The 21,215-nt window shown below is 42.6% G+C and overlaps 1 protein-coding gene across 3 annotated transcripts in view; it reads right to left on the minus strand.

The window, feature by feature from the left end:
- ITCH (itchy E3 ubiquitin protein ligase) overlaps positions 1 to 13,741 on the minus strand; it is a 779,961-nt gene extending 766,220 nt beyond the window's left edge. For 2 of the 3 annotated variants that reach the window (XM_069243814.1, XM_069243815.1), the window contains exon 1: positions 13,605 to 13,704. The gene's annotated coding sequence lies outside the window, so the exon portion shown is untranslated. Of the gene's footprint in view, positions 1 to 13,604 lie in introns of all 3 variants that reach the window. The other variant, XM_069243816.1, reaches the window with a different exon arrangement.
- Between the last annotated feature and the right edge of the window lie 7,474 nt (positions 13,742 to 21,215).

Consider the following 21,215-nt stretch of genomic DNA (forward strand, 5'->3'; position numbering starts at 1 on the left):
TACAGGGGTTGCCCTCAGGACACAAAAAAAAACCGATGTTCTTGAGGCTGAGTAGGTCAGCACGGATGTCAGTACAGTGCTGAGGAGGAAACTACACATAACATGTGGATGCCTTCACATAAATACTTCTCAGTGCAGTGCTATGATACGAAGTATTAATTTTAAGTAATAGCTTTTAAACAAAACTTTAAAACTATTCCTGCCCCCACCATGGTAACAGTGCCGTTAGTGAAGTAAGAGGCAAGACAATTGTCATGTGAACTCTTTATGTGGCCCAGATTCTTATAGTCAGAGCAATATCATAATCTATTAAATCAACCCAATAGGTTTCGGTACAGCTGGTATTCTGAACTCATGTACTGGAAGGTGCTTTGCTGTGTAATAGTGAAGAAAAAGGATGATTGATAGAATATTTGCCTAAGGTCACACAGTTTGATTATGTGGGGGATCCATGACTGATCCAGGGTTTTGGGTTTCAGCTTGTTGAAATAAAAATAAAAAAAAGAGCGAGATTTAGTTGCTTATCTCAAATGTTAATGTTCTGTGTTTATCCCTTAGTGTATTGGGGGTAGAGCAAGGATGGTAGGCAGAAAACCTATGAAAGCACAGCTTGTTATGTGCTCATGTTTTCAATGAGACTGCGAGCTAAGCCAGAAATAGTCTTCAGGCTCAGCCTAGCCTGAGCTTTCAGTGGCTAATCCACCTCTACACGTAGGTATCAGTCTGTTGTGGTAGAGAATGTATAGCCTAGGCAGGGAATGAGAGCCCAGGACAAGGGGTATTGCACCGACGCCCATTCCTCCTTCAAGGAGGGCTGTGAAAGGTGTTGGGAGTAAAGCGAGGGACGCAGGGAGTGTGCGAGTGCACCTTTGCTTCAGCTCATGAATGGACAAGTGTGAAGAATGCAGTGAGTTCCTGCAGGGAGGGGTGCTAAGAGGGCGGGAAAGTGAACGATGGTTTTAGGGTGCTCCTTTAGGCAGTGTTTTAGGGTTACACTGTATCTACATGGAAGAGAGTAAGGGTTTTAGGGAACTCCTGTAGTGAGTGCTGTGAGGGGTGCAGACAGCTCCTGCAGGTAGGGAAAGGAGGGGTGCATAGTGTTCCTGCAGCGAGGTCCCTGAAGGGTACAGGGAGCACCTGCAAGATAGAGGAGAGGTGCAGAGTGCGGTTTCTGAGAGGCTGAGTGAGTGGTGCAAGAGGTTCCCGTAGTGAGTGCTGCGAGGGCTGCTGGGAGCTCATGCAGTGAAGGAGTGTTGCAAGGGCTCATTGCTGTGCAGGGAGTTGAGTGAGGGGGGCAGTTATCTGCTGTAAAGTGGAGAGTGAGGGGTGTTGTGGCTCTTGCAGGAAACATTGTGAGTATGCAGATGAGTCCCTGCAGGGAGTGTTGCTAGGATTTTGCATCTGGCCTGCAGTAAAAAGGTAACACAAACCTGATGCAAAACCTTTCTAGACCTAGGCCTATATGTTTTAGCACCAAGTAACTTTAAGAGTGAAGCTCTTGTGACTGTCTTTTCAGGATAAATAGCAGGTTAGGAGTAGGAATCCTAGCAGAATCAGATCAGGCTTTCACCTCTGATGTTGACAAGAATGAATGAATGAATGGCAAAAGCCAACAAACACCTTGCGACACCTTAAACATGCCTACACCATGTTGGAATACTCTGGTGTAGATGTTTTCATTAATTTTAGGCTGAAAAGGAATGATTGCAAGTAAAATAAAATGCTATTAACAAAATTATTTTTTTGTTAAATGCTGCAGATTACGCAGCCGATGGCCTATGCGGCAAATTTAATAATTACACTGAAAACTCAACAACCACAACATCACATAATTCCAGTGGCCCTGACTAAGAGACATGTCAGGGTTCAGGTGTACCCTATATCTGGGCTGGATTTTTATTAAACATGGAGCAAATATATAGTCTATTTCTTTAAACACAAGAGGTGTTGTGCAGCACACATCCTGACTGTACATATTTCAACATACCCTAATGTGTGATAATGACCATAATGGAGGTTCATGAAATAAAACATATGCCTAGGATTGCAAAATTTATTCAAGTAGGGAAACCAGATTGATCCCAGATTTTCCAGTTTCTGACTGTGCAATTCAGCCACTACATGGGTGCCTCTTTAAGATATTAACGCTTAATGCTTGGTCTTGAAATGTAGGATGATGAGACTACAACCTGGGTGACAACTCGGTCCACACTGTATTTTTGGACATTTTACGTAACATGAACCGCGGGCATGGACATTAGAGGCCTTACAATAGACCAACTATGTTCATTTTTTCCCAGCTTCGAGATTTGCTTGGATACACAGGATGCTGAGCCCAGGCTGAGATTCAATGCACGGTGGGCAGCTCTAGCCACTAGGCCACATCAATTTTGTGAAAGCTCGGTTCATTTTGGGCTCAAGGTTCCAAAAGGAATTTGAGATGAGATGAGCCGAGCCAGGCCTCAGGCTCCAAGTTTCAACAACTTGCCCACCTACAATAGCATGCAGAAATAGAGTAATGTGAGGAGGGGAAGAATCCATGCAAAAAAATGGAACACACATTCGGAGAGTGAGAGGGCTGAAGGGGAGAGATGGACATCAAGGAGGAGAACAGATGAAGCAAGGTAGGAGGATGGGTAGAGTGGTGGTAAAGAGCAGCGTATGGAAGGAAGATGTGGATGTAAGTGAAGTAAGATGAACCAGCAAGAAAAGGCTGGGGTAAAGGGAGAGGTTGATGTAAAAGGGACAGAACTAGTGAAAGAAGTTGAGGCAAGAGACGTTTAGAGGCCGGTGGGGAGATGAGAGGAAAGGAGTAGAGCGTTGAGGGGAAAGATGGATGGAGTGCCAGAATCAGAAAGCCAAGGTAAGATCCTTGAGAAAAGACGGAGATGGACGTAAGTTGGCAGAATGAGATCAGCAAAAATAGCAAGAGCCTGGAGAAGAGGTAAAAATGGTATTGAACCAGTGTGTTCTAACTCCACTGAGCCTGCTACCGAAGTTTGCAGTTCCCTACGTCTTTATTTTCCATGTTAACATTTTTTTAAAATAAATGTTGCCTTAGTTTTGGGAAGCATGTAATATCCTTCACTAAGGTTGTGAGCTTGAACCACCCTCAATGTGTCTACTGAATTTCAGTCTGTTCTGTAAGTTCTATAATACTCCTCTTAAACTTTATATAAAATCTCACTCCCAGTGGGACCCTTTTCTGCCGATGTGCTGACTAGAGATCTAGCGATCATAGCTCCTGCCAGTGAACTTCTGTGTAATATCTTGCTTGCCTCATCGTAAATTCCTACCAATGTAAAAAATAAAAAAAAGGTGTGCTTGTTTTTCTGCTGGGAACAAATCTTCAGCAGGCTGAAAACACCTCTGCATCTTCCGACATTTCTTTGCTAACGTTTTCTTGAATGTCCCACAATATTCTTCTGTGAATGTTAAAAAGCCAAATGATACTGTGAGATCTTTCCTTTGGGTCAGAGACTGTAGGTAATTAATTCTCACCATCTGTGAAGAATATCATTCTTTATGATTGTTGTTTCAGAACGGATTATTTCATTTCGCACAAGAATTATTTCTTTTAGAAACTTGGTTCACCAAAAGGTGACAAAGGTGAGCAGTCAAAGCTTACTCCAGAAAGTGATAAAGGTATTGGAACTCAAACACAATATGTCATATTAATCACACCAGATTAACGCCTCATTCAGACAGTCTGGCTATGTATTTTAAAAGGGACTAATGTAGGGATGGTAGTTATGGAATAAAACACTGAAAATGTGCTCTGTGACTAATAGTTTGCCAATACCCAACAAACATCCTACAATATCCTTTGTGTGCAAAGTATCCTGCAAAGTAATAATGGACACTGGTCTAACCCGCAAGACTTGAGCCCTGCAAAGCGCGAGGAAAGGGCGGGATTCAAGTAGGAAATATGGAAAACCTACAGCTCACTGACAGGCCTATGGCCAGGCCACTTGACTAAAAAAAAAAAATTCTAGTAGCATGGACAATCTGAGCTCATTGCTTTTGCTGGCTTTGCCGCTAGTGCACAACCCAAAAGGTTGCTGTAACCTTAAGGTCGGAGTGCACGCAGTCGGACTGTGCTTTGACTGTGCGCGCAAAGCCAGCCAGCTCATTGTCATGTGCAGAATGACAATGGGCTGTCCTGGCACACAGTATGAAGTGGGCTTCTTCCCACAACCTATAATCTCAAACCTTATAAAGTAATAACACGGCCTGAAGAAATGCCTGTTTTTCAGGGGCACAGTTAGAATTGGCCTCCTGTGGGAGGTGAGGAGAACATGGTAATGTAAAAGAGATGGGGGCTCTAGGTGAGGAGGGCAGCTGAGAATCAAGGGGTCATTCCATAGAGTACATGAATGCACATGTCCATTGATGTACTCTGGCAGATCACTACATGTAGTAATCTGCCAAACACTGAGCCTGTGCAAGTAGTAGCCAGTAGGTTCAGGGAGGCAGGTCTTGCATTGGAGGTTGCAAGACCAAAATTATTTGGTAAGATAACTGGGGATGGACTGGAGTGGCCTCTGGGTGATGGAAATGGTCTTGCTTTCAATTATCTCTTTAAACTAAGATCCAGTGGATTTAACTGAGGGCAGGCACAGAATGGTTATTACTTACTACTCTAAATAAGAGTTGTGTGACATGTTCTGCTCCTTTTGCAATTTGGCAAGTGTCTTCTCAGTTCTTAGGGACATGTGACTTACATTTGTTTAAACTATACGTCTCTAATATTACTTATCTTTATTTTGCAAGTCACTCACAACCTCCCCAACCTACCTATTATGTGTTGCTACATTTCTTTTCCATATAACTGTAAACAGCACAGGGTCTATATTAGTATAGCCTTTGAGTGCAGGCGCTTGTGCATGCGTCTCGCATGAGAGGCACTGTTGTGTTCAGTAAAGGGCTTGGAGCCCGCCTGTCGCTCACCATTTGTTAGTTTGCATGGCACTCTTCTTAACAGCCTTGAAATTCATCAAGGTGTATCTGGCATCATTTACGTTCCTCTGTGTGGCGCAGGGATCAAACTCCAATTGATTTCAACTTAATTATTGCCCGTCCGCTGCTGGTGACTTGATTAAGGTACTATTTTGTTCCGACTTCCTTCGCCCCATAAACAGAAGGCTTGGAACTGGCAAAAACATGCCCAGCCGGGTAAACAAAATTGCAAAGTTTTATTTTTAAAGCTAATTTTATCTTATTAAGTCATATTTTCTCATTTCCAACTCATGTTTTTTTTGTTTTTTACTCGTGGGAGCTGATGTCAAAAGATTACTTTGAACTTGTTTGAAATATGTGAAACATATTGCATTGCAAATGCTTTTGTTTTGTTCCTTTAATGTATATTTTTAGTGGTTAGCTCTCAGTACAGTTAGCAGTCTTTTTTGTTTTCCCTGTTCACAAACCCCTTTCCCTTGTTAGTCATCCTTTATGTATATCTTTAAGGTAGTTCTGCTCCTTGCATCTCTTAAAAATGAAGTTTGAGAGTAATTGCTGTGTTTGGGTACTAAGTGTGCTGGAGGGTTCCAGCCTTTGTTGCTTCTGCCTGCCTGTATATTGGCCATCCCATCCCACCTGTGTATAACGTTTGTGTTGCCACTTCTTCTTATCCTTTAGATGTTTGCTGCAGCTCATGCAGGTCACCGACCTGATCCAACATGTATATATTGTGTTGATCTTCCATGTCTGCTGAAAACCAAGGGCCACATGTACGAAGCATTTTTGTGGTCGGAAACCGACAATTGGGCTGTTTCCGACTGCAAACATCCTTTTAGGTATGTACAGAACACAAATTGTCATTTGGTCACACGTTACCAAATCACAATATATGATTGCTATTCAGTATTTGGTAGAGGCATGCTTAGGGCGTCCCTTACAAATACCAAAACTTAATGGGGTGTACAAATGTTTTGCAACTGAATTACAGTCGCAAATCATTTATATTTTACTGATTCCTTGAAGGAGGTGGTAACCCATTTGTAAATGGGAAGGGGTCCCCTGGGACCCATTCCCCTTTGAGAATGGAAAAAAATATTTTTAAGAACAGGCAGCGGTCCCACAAACCACTGCTTCCTCTTAAAAAAAAAATGAAACTGCAAAGTTGATTTTTTTCTTTTTTTAAACGCATCCTGTTTTCCTTTAAGGAAAACGGGCTCCATTTATCTAAAAACAAAAATTTTTAAAAATGCTTTATTACAAAGCGATCACATACATCGTCGCCTGCTGACCTCAGCAGGTCACCATTCCTGTGATGGCTGTGATTCCTAACGGGTCACAAATTGCAACCTACCGCATTAGTATGTATGAGGTAGGTCTATTTGCAACCCACTAAAAAATGGATAATGAAACTCAAAAGAGTTTCATACATTAGGTATACCAATTTCCTGATGGCGATTTTTAGAGAATTGCAATTAGGAAATCGGTATGCCTAACGTTAGTACATATGGCCCCAAGTGCCTTTTCTTCAACGCCACTAGCTTAAATCAAGGACTGGGAAGTCACACCACGTCCCGCTGTATCGCTCTGGGACAATCTGACTTAAAATTTTAATCATGCACTAATCCGGAAACTATTACTGGATATCGTAGTAATTGTAACAGTTTTGGAGAGACCTAGGCCTACCTTTTTTAACCACATCATGCAGTTTTAAAATATATGTACTTATTTTAATAGGATTATTGTTTATATTTTTAGCCATTTTAGTGATATCTACACTAGGTAAGTAGTTTCTTGCAAAGCTGCTTCAACAATGCCAGTAAATTAATGTTCAATTGGTATCACTTCCTGTGAGTTCACTTCCAGTGATTTTACATCATGAGGGGCCTGCATGTTTGTATTCTGCCCAGGGACCCATGAGCCCTACGACAGGCTCTGACTTTCATCACCAATGTACGACTAGCTTGACCAGGTATGGGACTTCAGTAGTTCTTCACCTGTAACAGGAGAACTATCGCAGTAACAAGGAAGACAGTCATTAGGCCACCATTCTCAAGTCAGATTGCATGGAAGACATCACTGTGACCAGTCGATCAAGTGGGTGAGTGCATCCTGAGAGGACCATGGCATTCAGTGAATGGAGCTTTCCTTCCCTCTCAAGGATTGGGTATGCCTATCCTCAACCCACAGAAGAGGCGGGAGCATATATGCGCCTTCAAGGGCAGATCTAAGGACTTCTGTGAGGACCCACGGGGTGACAGAAGGGACTCGCTGATAAATTTTCACACATCCATCACGGTCTACATCAGGATGACCAGAATTTTGTCTAAGAAGGGAGAGGCCCGTCCCTGCCTACAAGATCATGCTTGTCACTGCACACAGAGTTCTACGAGGCAGTCCACTTACTGCCCCTTGGTCTCAGAACCATCCAGCATGCAACTGCTGCTGCGAATCAAACTGCATGCTCTTTTACCCTTTTTCCACTTCTGACAGGTATGGAGAACCTTTAGGCTGGGGAAACTCCAACATTACCAGCGGGTTTGACCATGGCAACAAGTAACCTAGGCAATACAGAAAAGGGTTGAAAGTACACACAGAACTGTTTAGATCAACCGTTTTTTTTTTCTTTGTTTTGTTAAACTTGCCTGCGAACAGGGACTATCACCGCTAGTTCAATGTTGAGATGTTAATATGAACTTCTGACATTGATATGGATATAATGTCCAACTACTGCCAAAGCCAGAAGACACACCACTCATCCTGACCCCAGCCACTGCCTCACCAATACTCAGTGGATCGGGTTTATTACTCATACAGTACTTTTACTAATGCAGGCTTTCCATCAGCAGAGATAATTTGCCTGATTTGTTTCCATCTGATAACATCCATTCCACTTAGTGATCTATTCCAGAGCAGGAACTACCATCTTTATTATATTGATCATCATCAGGATCCATTAATCTTTAGGAACAGTCAGAGTACCTGACTATCACACCTCCACATCATGTAGGCAAACAGGTCTCACCATTTTGCACTGTTGCAAGTGCACACAATCAATGGGATTACTGAGACTGTTTTATAATTTCTCAACATACTCCACATTGCTTAACGGACTATGTTAACATGTTTGTTTGGATTATGTTAACATCCTTCCTTGTAGGTCGAATACTAAATGTTTGTTGTTAATGTTTGCAGGAGGCTGGCCTGGCTTATAGTGGGTACCGTGTGGTACTTACACCTAGTGCCAGGTCTATTATCCCTTATTAGTAGGGTAGAGGTGTCCTAGAAGCTTATGCTGATAGAGGTAGCTATAGCAGAGCAGCTTAGGCTGAACTAGGAGGCATGCAAAGCTCCTACTATACCACTTATATCATATAGCACAATATCATAAGAACACACAATAATCAGAGTTACTAAAAATAAAAAGGTACTTTATTGTAGTGATAATATGCCAAAAGTATATCAGAGGATATACTCCCTTAGGAGGTAAGTACTATACACAAAATACATAGACACAAGTCAAAATCAGCTAAGTAACAGTTAGAAAAGTAGTGCAAACAATGTAGAATCACAATAGAATTCAACTGGAAGAAATAGACCGAGGGGCAACACAAACCATACACTCCAAAAGTGGAATGCGAACGACGAATGGACCCCAGGCCTAGTGTACACTAAGGGTGTCCAAGATACCCCACCCCAAGACCCTGAAAAGTAGGAGTAAAGTTACCCTACTACCCCAGAAAGACAGTAAAGTCGAGATAGGGGATTCTGAAAGGACAGCAACTGACTGCAAAGCACTGAAGGATTCCTGGACCTGAGGACCTGTCAGGGAAGGGGACCAAGTCCAAGAGTCACGCAAGTGTCCGGGGGGGGCAGGAGCCCACTAAACCCCGGATGAAGGTGCAAAAGGGCTGCCTCCAGGTGGAAGAAGCGAAGATTCTGCAACAACGGAAGGTGCCAGGAACGTCTCCTTCTGTCAGAAGATGTCCCACGACGTGCTGGAGGATGCAGAGTTGTTTCCACGCAGAAAGACCACAACCAAGCCTTGCTAGCTGCAAGAGTCGCGGTTGAAATTTTGGGTGCTGCTAGGGCCCAGGTCAGGCCAGGAGGTCGCCCCTTGGAGGAGGAGACAGAGGGGGTGCTCAGCAACTCAGATAGCCCATGCAGAAGCAGGCAGCACCCGCAGAAGAACCTGAACAGGCACTTAGAAGATCTGAGGACAGCAGTCGACTCAGAATCACAAAGGAGGGTCCCACGACATCGGAGTCCAACTCAGCGATTTGGGCAATGAAGGATGGAGTGCTGGCGACCTGGGCTAGGCTATGCATGAAGGAAGTCTTGCAAAAGTGCACAGAAGCCCGAGCAGCTGCAGTTCACGCAGTACACAGGATTACTGTCTGTCTTGCGGAGGCAAGGACTTACCTCCACCAAATTTGGACAGAAGGGCCACTGGACTGTGGGAGACACTTGGACCCAGCTCCTGTGTTCCAGGGACCATGCTCGTCAGGATGAGAGGGGACCCAGAGGACCGGTGATGCAGAAGTTTGGTGCCTGTGTTGGCAGGGGGAAGATTCTGTCGACCCATGGGAGATTTCTTCTTGGCTTCCAGTGCAGGGTGAAGGCAGACAGCCCTAAGAGCATGCACCACCAGGAAACAGTCGAGAAAGCCGGCAGTATGAGACGCTACAATGTTGCTGGTAGTCTTCTTGCTACTTCGTTGCGGTTATGCAGGCGTAATGGAGCACTCAACAGTTGATCCTTGCAGAAGTCGAAGAGGGAAGTGCAGAGGAATTCTGGTGAGCTCTTGCATTCATTATCTGGTGAGATGCCCACAGGAGAGACCCTAAATAGCCCACAGAGGAGGATTGGCTACAGAGAGAGTTAAGCACCTATCCGGAGGGGTCTCTGACGTCACCTGCTGGCACTGGCCACTCAGAGCTGTCCATTGTGCCCTCACACCTCTGCATCCAAGATGGCAGAGGTCTGGGACACACTTGAGGAGCTCTGGGCACCTCCCCTGGGAGGTGCTGGTCAGGCGAGTGGTCGCTCCCCTTTCCTGTGTCCAGCTTTGCGCCAGAGCAGGGCTGGGGGAGATCCCTGAACCGGTGTAGACTGGCTTATGCAAGGAGGGCACCATCTGTGCCCCTCAAAGCATTTCCAGAGGCCAGGAGAGGCTACTCATCCCAGGCCCTTCACACCTATTTCCAAAGGGAGAGGGTGTAACCCCCTCTCTCAGAGGAAATCCTTTGTTCTGCCTTCCTGTGACCAGGCTGCCCAGGCCCCAGGGGGGCAGAAACCAGTCTGAGGGGTTGGCAGCAGCAGTAGCTGCAGTTGAGACCCCGGAAAGGTAGTTTGGCAGTACCCGGGCTCTATGCTGGAGACCCAGGGATGCATGGAAGTGTCCCCCCTGTATTGGGGGGACAATTCCATGATCCTAGACATGTTACATGGCCATGTTCGGAGTTACCATTGTGATGCTAGATATATGTATTGACCTATATGTAGTGCACCCGTGTAATGGTGTCCCGCACTCACAAAGTTTGGGGAATTTGCCCTGAACAATGTGGGGGCACCTTGGCTAGTGCCAGGGTGCCCACACACTAAGTAACTTTGCACCTAACCTTCACCAAGTGAGGGTTAGATAAATAGGTGACTTTTAAGTTACTTAAGTGCAGTGTAAAATGGCTGTGAAATAACGTGGACGTTATTTCACTCAGGCTGCAGTGGCTGTCCTGTGTAAGAATTGTCTGAGCTCCTTATGGGTGGCAAAAGAAAAGCTGCAGCCCATAGGGATCGCCTGGAACCCCAATACCTTGGGTACCTAGGTACCATATACAAGGGAATTATAAGGGTATTCCAGTGTGCCAATCAGAATTGGTAAAATTAGTCACTAGCCTGCAGTGACAATTTTAAAAGCAGAGAGAGCATATACACTGAGGTTCTGGTTAGCAGAGCCTCAGTGAGACAGTTATGCACCACACAGGGAACACATATAGGACACAAATTTATGAGCACTGGGGTACTGGCTAGCAGAATCCCAGTGATACAGTAAAAACACCCTGACATATACTCACAAACAGGCCAAAAGTGGGGGTAACAAGGCTAGAAAGATTCTACTTTCCTACACAGTTCGAACACTAAGAGTATTTAATGGTATAAGTCTAAGTAACAACTTCACTTTGCATATGTATGTGGTTATAAATTGTAAAAGATATGGTGGTCTGTTATTTAGTTCCTTCAAGCATGTTCCCTGTCAAGAGCTCTCTGAGACGGCCCTGCCCGCCCCTTCTTTTTCACAGTAGGCAATACACCGCAGACATTTACCAGGCCCACAGGGTTTTAGGTTGCTTTTCTCAAAACTTCAATGGAGACACCCTATTTATGTACACCACATTTGAACTCTGGACTCTATAGCCCTCACAGAGCATTTTACTCCCACTGCGACTATCATGTGGCAGTCGTGATGGTAATGAAGGAGAACCAACCATCCTTTACCCTTTGACAGAGTGGTTTCTTTACTCGAGATAGCTGAAACATGAACAGTTGATTCTGACAAGGTTGTCTTGGATAAAGGTAGATACTGTGGACACAGTATGTATCAGTAACAATGCACTTTGATAAATTGATGAACATCCAAAACTCAGAGACCAACCAAACGCAACAAAACTAGTTTATATAAATATTCCGAAAGCAGGGCACTTGCAAAAATTCTCAGAATCTTACACCTTTCTGTCGCTATGAGGAAGTGCCAAGATAATGTTTACAGCCAAGATCTCGGTGTGCAAAAGTGTGTATGCTAAGAACCCATTTCAACAAGAACTAATCAATAGCTACGCTCCCTTGCCAAATCTGAGATTTGCAGTCTAGCGCCTTCTAATAGTTACCGAAACAGATAACACGCAATAAAGGGTGAGGTCGGCAAGATACTGTGACCGAGGAACACAAATCCTCATATTTACATAAAAAGTCGCATTTTTACTTTGCAGGGTGTCTTTCTTATTATCACCCCAAACAGTGTTTAGAAAGCTCGGGGTTTTAACGTTTCATTAATTACATAACACTTGCGATTTGTATTGACTGAAAACCAAAGCTGTAAAATAACATGTATCCTCTACTGAACATTTGCTACATTCTTCCACTGCACCATACATTCAATAAAATAAGGTCTTCAAGAACATGATATTTTTTGTTCTTACAAACATAGCCACTCTGTCAAAAATCCGCGCCATGTCTAAATGTGGCAGTCGAGAGCCAGCTGATACTGTCTGTTTACTTCCATTGGCACTTAAATGGAAGAGTAAAGTCGTAAACATTGGCATAATATATAAAAGAGAAACATGTCCAGCACACTGCAATTTGATCGGACAGGCCTGAAAGGAAGCGCCCTATTTGAAGTGGCAACCCTAAGTATATCGTACAGACTGGGACATCCCGTGATCTGCCTTTAACTGCTATGCAGAGAGAAGGCGTCCACCCTTTTAAGGGCCCGGCCCTTTTTTGTACTGCGTTACCAAATGAGACTGGCTGAACTCGAAACGAAGATGATTAACCAACAAAAGTAAAACTAGTCCATTCCAAAAGTAGATCCCCCAGTCCCTTAAATGAGTTGGGGGTTGCCTTCCACAGAGACAATTAACTGAAAGTAAAGACGACGAGAGATTTCATACTTCCACTTTAAGGAGAAGAGAGTGAGAAGTCTGTTTACAGTGGCTATAAAACGGATTCGGGGCTCTCGGAATTAACATGTTAATATTTATATGAGTTTAGAGAAAACGAATAGGAGTTTCTAGTTTCTCATGTTTCGTTTTTGGGGGGTCCCAAAGCTTTATTGTGGACATGATGTATGCGCAGGTGCATTGTGATTTTTGTACACAAACAGACGCCAGGAGAAAATAAATTTGTCAAGGGCGTGTATTTTTGCCTCTCATAAACGAATTAGTTTCAAACGACTGTTTCAAAACACAACGTAAGTTATCTACTGACTAATAAAGCCTCCTAAATATCTCTCTGGTAAAAAAATCAGATGCACCCTACAAAAGACACAAAACAGCCTTTCTTCAAGCTCTCTGAATGCGGTTTCGAAGACTGGTCATTGTTTTGCCTGAAAGCGATACACGTAATAAAGCTTTTCAGTGATAAGAAGGTCACTCGAATAGCTCAGACCCTATCACGAAATGAGAAATTATTTACAATAGTAAAATTGTAGGAGAGAAGTCGTGGACAAAAGCGGGAGCGCTGACAAGGCGACCACTGGAACTCAAGGCGTTTGTCAGCCGAGGCACAGAAGCTCAATTCGCCTTTGACACCGGACTGCAGTAATAACAGATAAAGCGATAACCTCTCTCACAGGGGACACTGATGACTATGAGGGGAACCCACTGGCCCTGGGCCAGGCATTGCAGGCATTGCAGGAAGTAGGTGTGAAGAGTAATTCAGGGTGCCAGTGACAACACTTCACTGGATTAGGGCCAGAGGTCAGCACACTGGACACGCCCCCACCAGTGTACCCCCTAACATAAAAAGTTCCCATTACTCTTACAAACAGTGACAGCCCACTGCGGGCAATGACCGTCCACACCTGATGTAACAGACCCTGGGGTACAGCAGCTAGCCGAGGCTCACCACGGTAACGGTGATAAGTTGCTTACCTGCCCGCGGCCCCTGCAATCCTTTCCGAAGATGGCGGCAGCCCGTCTAAGCACTTCCCGGGGCGGAGCAGAGCGAGAGACAGCCGCCGACGACCGGAACACCGCGCACGCGCATCGGAGAAGCTTAAGGTGCGATCCCAGAGACTACCAACACTCCCAGGATTCCGACGCCAACGTGACCGGAAACAGACTGCGGGTCTGTCATCCTTTTGTTCACGTGACATTACAAGTGGACTACACTTCGCAGCGTAATAAGAAGCAGGGATGCGGATGTACGACTGTTCCCGTTAGAGAAGCAACCTTCTGCCGTCTCTTGCAGCAGTGCTCCCTGACGTGACAGCCTAACCTTGTATTTCATTGAATCATTGCGGCCCCTTTTGCGCGCTATTGTGTTGGAGTGTGCTGCGATAGTTAACACACGAGGCTGTTTACAGTAATTCCTTGTAGCAGCGTAGGTGCGACATTTTGTGACTATGCATGCCGCGCGTGTTAACCATATCCCTCACTAGCGTGCTTGACAAATGCCTCCCAGCTGCCAAGTTTTCTGTTTGGTTATGTGTGCCATTTTTAGGCAGGAGCCTATCGCAGCTGTCTGCTTTCCTCAAACTTCTTGGGGATATTCTGGCAGCTCACCCAAGAATGCCTACCTCCCTTTGCTCACCATTAGCTTTGTGACACATTTGTTTGTTTTCTATTTGCTGGCTTTATTTGTTTTAGGCCATCCAGCATGTCTTTGCCCCTCACCTGGAGCATGGCATGTTTCCTGTATTCTCCCAGGAATGCTTGTTTTATGTAAACAGGCCTTTAAATTATGTTGTCACATTTGCTGTGCATTAAAAAAAAAACAGATCAAATGCCAGGCCCTGTTTTCCGATGAAGTTGGTGTTTACTTTTTTTCTCTGACCTCAAAGTGAGAGGATTTATGACAATCTCGGGGTGTGGAAGGAAAAGCTTTTTTCAAACACAACTAAATTTAAATGTCTCCAAATTAACTGTGCAAATATATCAAAATTAGGAAAGCACAAATTAACCACTTTTTTTTGTAACTTTGACTTGTACTAGAAACAAATATTTTAATACAATCAAAACAAATCAACACACTAGGTGATGCCATTTCTACACATTACCATTTGTGCACTGCATAGTTTTGCCTGTAAAACTGTATGTCTCTGTAAATGTAATGGTCATTCCAATTGTAAATGTGGTCTTTAATGGCAGTGCACATGCCACACCGTGATTCTACGCCACTCCACTGTACGCCTCTCTACTGTACTCCACTCTACTCCATTCCATGCATTTCTACTCCACTGTATGCCACACTACTCCACCCCACTCTACTCTGCACCCTCCACTCCATATCACTCTACACCACTTTTCTCTAGGCCACTCTACTCCTCTCTACGACACTCCCCTTTATGATACTCCATGCCACTCTACAACATTCCAGTCTATGTCACTCTACAACACTGTATGCCACTTACCACTCTACTAGATTGCACACCACTTTACTCCTCTCTACGCCCCTCCAAACTATGCCCTTCCACTCTGCAACAATCTGTTCCCTTTTACAACATTCCACTCCACTCTGCATCACTCTAATCAATGACACTGTGCCATTCACTCTAGGTCACTCTATTCCTCTTTACAACACTCCACTCTACAATACTTCACTCTATGCCACTCCACTCTACTAGACTCCACACCACTTTACTCCACTTTATCAAACTACATTATATGCCCTTCTACTCTACTAAACTTTACTCCCCTCCACTCTGTGCCTTTCCACTCTGACACTCCACTCTACAATCCTCCATTTTGACACACTACAACACTCTACTCCACTACTCGCCATGACACTCCATTCTACGAAACTCCTTTGCATGACACCCACTCTACTCCACGACATTCCACTCTACAACAATCCCCCTCACTCGATGCCACTCCACAACTGTCTATGCCACTCCACTCTGCAATACTCTTTTCCACTCTATACTAAGCCACTCTACTCCATGCCATTCTCTCTGCACCCTTAACTTTTAGCCATGCTGAACAGAACTAAACTGGTGTACAACATGACTATAACACATTGATAAAGCCAATAGCTTTTGCATAAGAGAGACCTGTTGGCTTTTAAAATGCCTGTTCATATTTCTATTGTGCTTATGTGTGACATTTCAATGTCTTTTGTGTGAGAGCTTGAGTGACACTTTATCATGACAGTGTAGTGGCACTGTGGTATGACATATATTCTGTTCTATTGTTCACCTTTTCTCTTACCTGTCTTTCCTTTGTTATTATGGTTCAGACCAGGAGTCGTGCGTTTGGTTCTAGAGTGGTCCAACATTCACTGTTTGTCAGTTGTGGTCACTCTGAACATGATCCCCCATCTCATGTTGGTGGGCACACTGCTATGCATAAGTTACCAAATAATCTTACCTGTTGAACCTGTTTCCAGGGTTCTTGGTCATAATTTAATCTTACTTCAGAATATTGGTGTCAAGTTGTGAAGCCACTGCGGGAGCCCACTGACAATATAGGGGACACGACTTTGACTTTGGGAAGTCCAGCATCGGAGCTTCTGTACAACCAGGTTTGCCGTGGTCAGATTACAGTGGGGACACTGTGAAGAACCCAAGATTCTGGCAGCTTTAAATGTTTCTATCATGCTACAGTCTTGGTAAGACACTTTACTTTCGGAGGAGTAATTCTGACAGTTGGCAACTTGAGCCCAGTACTTAATTAGAACATTGCCTCATGCCATGACGGATTTGAATGCTGGATCCCTGCCTGCCCGCCATCCTTTGCTTTCTTCCTTGCGTCTTCTGTGTTACTGCAGTGCACACATGATTGCATATGACGCCAGGGTGGCCTTTTTGGATTGGTCTGGGCCCATTTTAATGCAGTACAGAGGGGTTCACAATTGAGGCATCAGTGCGTCATTGGATTTTGTACATTAGCAGCAAGATCATTATGCGCAGAAGTAGATCTCATTCTCTCTAGGACATTCTTTCAGTGGTGGTGTTTCACTGAGGGAATTTTATTGTTTTTGTTTTGGTGCAAATCATGTGGGCTTTTCATTCAGCATTATCATTTCTTCACTGGAATTAATATCTTATTTGACTAACAGTACTGCAAGTTTTGTGATCCTCACTTGATACCATTATGGCAACAGTACATCAGGTTAAGCAACCAGCAGCATTTTTACATTTGCCTGGTAAACCGACTTTTAGATGGAAACAAGGGCAGCACATTTTTGAAAATGATTTAATTGCAACTGGGGCTGTGAAATATATCTTCAATACAAAGCAGCTCTTTTATTCACTCATCTGGGCCGTGCCAGTGATGGTGCAGATATACTAATTCAAGACATTTCTAATGATTAATGTGTGTTTATAAATGAGAAAAATGCATAGAGAAATTAAAATTGGGAAATAACGTGTGTAAGCAAAAATGTGCCCACGGGGAATGGTCACCATGTGTATTAACGAAATGCTAAATAATGAGAAAAATTTATGTAAAATGTATTAATATATCATAACTGGATGTATAACCTATGTTTTGTGTTAATTCGCATTTCTTAACTTATCCGGATTAAAGGCCTGGTTTCACTGGGCCTTACCTGCTTATAACGTGAAGACTCGACAAGGCTTGTGAGGACTGGAAACCGGAGTAAAGGACCTTGAACTGTGCAGAGTTCAGATGGCTCTTCTAGAACATTCTGCAATGTACCAGCGGACAGGAGACGATGAAGTCAATTTGATACAATTATGTGTAGTGTATGCTAAATGTACTTTCCCAGGACTTGAACAATAGAGGCACTGACTAAAGACTATAGATGCAACAATTTTGTTACCTGAAGAGCCGCGTGATGTTCACATCACCAGAAGGACCAATCAAATTTATGGAGCCTAAGCAGAAATTTAGATTTGGTAAATAAAAACTATAGGTTAGACTCATAGCTTCCGATAAGTTTGACCAATTAGCAATTAGTGGGACGGACTGAGAGACCTTAATAAAAAGTCATGCAAGGGGATGAAAATCAGAACGGAGAGGAGAAAGTCGATGTCGTCAGGAGACGCAGTCCAAAGTGCTGATAATTGGGTTTATACTCTGTGAGCCCGATCCGTAGCTGACCACCGATGACCTGGGAACGAAGACTATCTCGTTGCTCATCCATCTTGGATAGGTAGCTATGAAAATGTGACTGACAAATTGTGCCTTTTTGCCTAGGTGCCAACTGCGCTGTTTCTGAATAGATTTTCTCTCTTTAGATAGATTTTTCCAAATTAATGTTTTATCTAAATTGTTTTCGCATGAAGACCCACATGCTGATTCTAATCTTGGTTAGGTAGGCTGACAGGGGAGATGTTGACGGTGACAATTGACTGATGAATTTTTAATTGCTGAATTACTCCATTAATGTTGATAATCACTGACTTATAATTTGCATTGTTGCTTATGATTCTTTTGTAGAATAATGTTTTCTTGTTGATTGATTAATAAAGGCAAAACTAACGTGAATTAGAATTGTAATCAATAGGGAATAAAAATGATTAATCTTTTGCATGAGTGATGGTTATTTCTGATTAATATGTTTTTTCTTTTGGCTTCTTGAGTGGTTGATATTGATTTATTGATGTTAATTATTGGTTCAGGAATCATTGCATGACTAGGATACTCCATGCAATTCAAAAGGTTCATCGACCTATATGCGTCCCCCTGTAAGTTTACTTACTAAGGACCAGGCGCGCTTGCACCAGTCAAAGGGTTTTTAATACCAGACAGAGAATGCACTCCTCATGGACTGTTGGCACCTAAGATGAATACAAAAAAGCAAAAGAGAGGATGAATAAACAATTTGATGATTAACCAAGAGCATTATTGGAATGCCACACATTTTACAAATGAAAGCAAGAGCCTAATGAGGCAGTTGAATAATATATTGCAGTATTGTGTGTTTTTTTCAGAAACATGAATTTGAGAGTATGGTTGACACATACATTTGGGACCAGTTAGTATTCAACTGCAATTCGAAGAAAACTCGGGAACGATGACTAACTTGCAAAAGTCCGGTTCTCTTGGAGGTTATTGGCACATCTCTTAAAGTATTGAGAGGTCTCAAATTTCTCAAAAAGCTTTAAGTTCATAGGATTATTCTTCTACAGTGAACAACAGTAGTGATGAGAATGATATTTGTGTGGTTAGTGAATCCCAATTGATAGAGAAAACACCATTATTGAGATAATTTTGCATCTTGTCCTGCAGTTAACTAAAGGTTCAATCTATGCAAGAAAGGGGGAGCAATTCCTGGTGGTTTGTAAATCCAGCAATAGAAAAATGAAAATGATTACTGTCTCACAAGATTTTTAAAAAAATGTATAGAGAGTGTATACTTACTCAAGAAGTGTCCATACTTAATATTTCAAGTAGTATAAAAGATCCTTTATGTGAAGCTGCTTCTGATGGTGCATACATTGTGTGGCGGACGACTCTGGAGAACTAATTATTATTCTATACGTTAAAACATATTTTAGAAATTGCCCAGAGTTTTTATGGATACTGAGGTTAACCCCAAAGCATTTGGTGACCATGATATGGATATGATTGGATTATTTTTGGGTCAGATTAAATGTTTAGGCAGGAAAGCACAAACTAAAGCCTACATTATGGAGAAAGGACATGATTTGCTGGGTCAAAAGATTCAATACTTGTTGTTTTAGTGCTTAAACCATGTTCTGCCACTCCTATTGCACTTGGAGATTTGCCTATCTTAAATGTTGAACTGAAAGATAATCCTCTTCAAAACATTGTTAGAAGATTTTTCTCAAGTCTTTAGCAACAAAGTGGGAACTGTTAAGGGTTAGAGCATAGAATTAAATTAGAAACTGAAGCTCAAACCTCTGTGCATAAACAGGGATCAGTACCCTTAAGTGTGCGCAATGATTTTAAAACGTTATTGGATAATCTCTGTTCAGAGGGTATCAGTTTCTGCTGACTTTCCTGAGTGGGTTTCTCCTGTCGTTTTGTTTGGCCACGAAATGATGTGGAAATGTACCCTTAGGCATAAACTTGCGCACATTAAATCTGAATATTTGAATAGATTGCCACCCATAGCCAAAAATCCAGGAGCTATTATCTAACATAGGTCTAGCATTCATCTTACCACCAGATACAGGTAACTAAAGAATCACAAGATCTTACAACATTCATAACACCATCTGGGGCATATAAATATCTATGTTTACCTTATCGATTGCCATCAACTGCCAGTGTTTTCTAAAAGCGGACGGACCATTTATCTAGTAATTTCAGTAATGTTGAAACACTGCAGGATGATATCCTGTATTTTTACTGAAAGTGCAGAGGAACATTTTGTTGTGCTTGAACAAGTTATACATATACTTGATACATATGGTATGACTATCATATCTGAAAAGTGCACACTGTTAATACAACAAGTTGATTATCTTGGTCATTCTATTTCAGCTGATGGTATAAAATGTAATCCTGAAAATCTGGTAGGTATTCGAATGGTGCTACTTGCTCCTGCTGAAGATGGTCTAAGGCTTTCTTGGGTCTTACAGAATATTATGCACAGTTTGTTCCAGGCTATACCTTATTAGTTCAACCATTACGTGACTTATCAAAAAATTGTGAAAAGTTTGAATTGTCCAGCTTAGTTAGCAATGCTGTTGAAACAGTTAAGAAAATGTTGATGGAAGCACCTACACTTAAAGCATATCTGTCTGGCTCTTAAAGTGTTATCAACAGAGTTGTCAGTCATAGAGGTTTGGGTGCTCTTTTTCACCAATGGGTTAAAGATGCTAACACAGATGTTTTAATTCGACATTTTTAATCAATGTTTATGTATTTTGGATAATGACTTATGTAGAAAAATGAATAACGTAGAAAATAATGTGCACGTTTGAAATTGAGACCTCGTAGATTGGCCACCATTGCTCACGAAATGTACTAACTAATGATTAATCTCTATGAAATATTGAAAATGTATTGGATTAATGTAGTAGTATGTCATATTAAGAGTTATGAGTTATTTTCTTGCTTTATAATTGTAGGCCTTAACTTAGCAAGTGTCTTTGCCAGGCCTCATGCAGAAGCTGTATTTCTTAGCGTTTAACGAAAAATGCTGACAGAGTGAACTAACTGTGAAATGCTCATTGTTTTAATAAAATGCTTAGTAGAAGTTTTCTGTGAGAACTGACGGACAGGAGATGATGTCTCTAGCAATGTATCTAATAGTGTGTAATGTGCATGAGATGTACTTTCCCAGGACCCGAACAATGAAGACACTGACTGGAGACGAAGATGCTACAATTTCGATACCTGACATGCCGGATGATGAGAACATCGTAAAGCTGACCAATCAATGACACGTGAACTGCAAAATATTAGACTTCATAGTTTTGGTAAAAGGGAAGTATTGGGTAGAGTAATAACGTACGATTAATTGACCAGTTGGAAATTGGGGGAAGGTTTGGGGAACCTTGATATAACCATGTGAAAGAGGGAAAAGACTTCAGATGATATTAGTGAGATATTCTGCGATATTGAGAAAAGAGATTCTGTCATTGGGCTCATACTCTCTGACTG

The sequence above is a fragment of the Pleurodeles waltl genome, chromosome 7 (genome assembly GCF_031143425.1).
Source record: "Pleurodeles waltl isolate 20211129_DDA chromosome 7, aPleWal1.hap1.20221129, whole genome shotgun sequence".
NCBI classification, from domain to species: domain Eukaryota; kingdom Metazoa; phylum Chordata; class Amphibia; order Caudata; family Salamandridae; genus Pleurodeles; species Pleurodeles waltl.